This window comes from Triticum aestivum, chromosome 2B, assembly GCF_018294505.1.
Source record: "Triticum aestivum cultivar Chinese Spring chromosome 2B, IWGSC CS RefSeq v2.1, whole genome shotgun sequence".
Taxonomy (NCBI): Eukaryota; Viridiplantae; Streptophyta; class Magnoliopsida; order Poales; family Poaceae; genus Triticum; species Triticum aestivum.
Genome location: NC_057798.1, coordinates 56,500,614 through 56,503,753, shown reverse-complemented (window position 1 = coordinate 56,503,753; position 3,140 = coordinate 56,500,614). Strand labels below are relative to the sequence as shown.

Genomic DNA, 3,140 nt, shown 5'->3' with positions numbered 1-3,140 from the left:
AATGGCTCCCCAGCGCGCCGGGTTCGGCCTGTGACCGCCGGGCGGAAAAAAGGTCCGAACCGACAATTTTCGGCGTTCTGGGGGCGCGACTGGGCCGTTTTTTCGGCGCCGGCGCGAAAAAAACGCCTGGGGAGGCCTTCCTGGGGCGCGGCTGGAGATGCCCTAAATGTCAGTCGGCTCAAGTTTTGTGACCTATGATAAATTTTTCTCTTTCTAAAAAGAAAAAAGGAAACGCAGCGCTCGCGCGGCCACCGCCGAGTCGCACGCATCGGATGATCAATCTCCAGAGTCGAGATTCAATCGCTCGCGCGGCGCCGCCGTTTGCCTCCCGGGTCCCCAGCCGCTGCCCTCCTCTACTGTGCGTTATTCGCCCGTGTGGCGTGCCATCCCCTGCTGCCTTCTGCCTTCGCTGCCGCTGCCGCACCTTGTATTTTTTTAATTTTCTTTGATGTTTTTTCTGTTTCCCCTGATCATTTTCACTTGTAGTCTTGTACCATGTTCTACATATATCAGTGTATAAACTGCTTCGAACTGAAATTTAATTGAAATAATATGTGTGTGTATGCATCTAGTCATATATCTAGGGTATTGTTGGATTCAAATTGATGTAATTGCCAATTTCATTTCATATATTGTAGAAAAAGAAGATGAATAGACTGGACTCGTAAAGGGCTTTTGCCTCGTCGAACCGGTAACCTTTTAGATTTGTATCAATAATAATTGTTTCAATTGATGTTTCTGCCTTTTCTTACGATTTTTTTTATGTCTTGAAGGTGTTTGCTAGTCTCCACCGTTGATGAGGTTATGCGAGTCACTGATGATGCAAATCACTGATTTGGTACTATTTTTTACCATGCACTGTACTTCTTAGTTTTTGTCATGTTTTCATCTATTTTGTTGTATCGTTAAGTATTGAGTTTAAATTCTCAAATTTTTGTGCAATTGAGCCATATTTTGTATAGGGTATATTTTGAGGTAGCTGCAGGCCTTATGGACGTTAATTTTTTTTCCTCCCGGCCAAAAAAATAGCAAAAAAAACTTAGGCCCGGGGCTTGCTCCAATCTTGGCTCCGCCACTGCCCGTAGGTGTACCATTTTTCTTTAGAGAGATATAGTACATGTCACAGTCCTGATTGCGTTCATTAGTAAAAGAAATTACCAAATGAAAATTTGTAGAATAACAATAGGCTGATACGGGGAAATCGCTATTAGCGCAAAAAAAATTGAACACCCAAAGTAAACTCCTGGATCTGCCCCTGTATTGATATTGTTCTTTTACGTCCCAAACCACAGAAAAATCCACTATGACAAAGCTCAATAGTGAACAGTTGATCATCCGGCACAGTATTACAATCGGTAACCTTAAATATTCAGTTTAGGCAATCTTTAGTTGGGGAGCGTTGGAACACTTGGATGCACTTGCTACGGAGATTGATGGATGTTCAATTATCCGACCAACCTGATTCGTTTCACTGGAAGTTAACTAGAAACAGAGTTTTTATGGTCAAATCTATGTATATGGATTTAATTAATTATGGCCCAATCCCGAGATCGATACATATTTGGAAAGTTAAGATTTCCTTACGCATTAAAATCTTCATGTGGTTTGTCCACAAGCAAGTGATTCTCACCAAAGATAATTTACTAAAGCGACGTTGGGTAGGCAGTACAAGATGTTGTTTTTGTGATCATGACGAAACAATACAACACCTTTTCATAGATTGCCCTCTCCCGAAATTACTTTGGCAAACGCCTTTAACATTATTCCTTCAGTTAGCATTGAATCGTTATTTGGAACGTGGTTAGCTTCAGTAGAACATACCACTATGTCTCGTATTCGGATTGGAATATGTGCGCTTATTTGGGCTATATGGAACTGTAAGAATGATATGATTTTTAACAGAAAACATATTTTAACCTTCTTGCGGGTCATCTTCAGAGCTACGGCATGGATCCGTATGTGGTCCTTACTCACTCCTATGGACTCCAGGGAGCCTTTGGTTACTGGGTGCAACCAGTGGGAGATGGTAGCACGGGCTATTTTCAACCTGTTCGGTTGACGGTCTCATAATAGGATAGGAGTCTAGGGATCTTGTCCTATTATACATACCGGTTGTCGTATTGAGTTTTTTATGTTTTCTTTGCTCCGCTTGCCAGCTGTAAATAAATCTATGACTTTGTGCTACTTCGAGACTTTTAATACTATGGCTACATGCATTGTTCAGATGCAGAGGCCGGGGGCAAACCTCCTTTCTCAAAAAAAATCCAGACCTACAATGCAAAATAAATTGAGCAAAGGCTGAGTTTGTGCACTAAAACATAGCATACTTTCAGATAGACTGCAGGTGTCGTTTTTTCTTCTTGGAGGCGTTGCCATTGCCTTCAGCTATGCCCCTCTTCGAGCTCGGGGAAAACCCTAGGTCTGGCTACTCCAGACCGGATGGCGAAGACGTCTCAGCGTCACGTTCCTTCTTGAAGGCGCTTGCTTGCTCGCGATGTCCCCGGTGTTAGATTTGGTGATGTTGGGACTCATTGCTGGGTCGGCTTTGTCGGTTCGGGCTTGGTTGGTTTTAGCTGTGTTGTTCCCCTTTTCGGGCCGAGCATCCCTTGTCTATCTGCTCCGGGCACCATGTTCACGTCTGCCTGCATTCGTGTAATATGTGGTACCGTCTGTTGTACTCATTCTACTCCTTCTATCAATAAAATGGTACGCAAGCTTTGTGTATTTGTGAAAAAAAAAACAATGTAAAAGTTCTTTTGCTGAATAAACGTTGCATATTCATTTATTGCACATACATAGAGCATACTAATTCAGTTATTTATTGCACTTCCATACAGCAAATGTAATGCTTTTGCGCTTACAAATACCAAGTATTCAGTTTCCAAATTTAAGGTTTTGCACTTGCAAAAACTGAAGTTTTGCACTTGCACATGGTAAAGCTTCAGTCGTTTCAGTTAGACAGAGATCAATTGTTGAAAGTGCGTAACTTTAGCAAAATCGTAACAAGAATTTATTACTCTTTTGGTGATAAAAGTGAGGTGTTGGGGAGGATGGCTGGATGTCGATCCAAAGACTTTAAAAAGTGTTACTACAGTGATTCCCTTGGGCAGAACGTGTCCTCATTTCGAGAAAGAGACTAA

The 3,140-nt window shown here is 42.2% G+C and overlaps 1 long non-coding RNA gene across 1 annotated transcript; it reads left to right on the top strand.

Annotated features, from left to right (window-relative positions):
- The first annotated feature begins 425 nt into the window (after positions 1 to 425).
- On the top strand, positions 426 to 2,594 carry LOC123040390 (uncharacterized). The gene is made up of 3 exons (XR_006418151.1): positions 426 to 691; positions 774 to 838; positions 2,334 to 2,594. It is a non-coding gene; the product is annotated as an uncharacterized lncRNA (long non-coding RNA).
- The last annotated feature ends 546 nt before the right edge of the window (positions 2,595 to 3,140 follow it).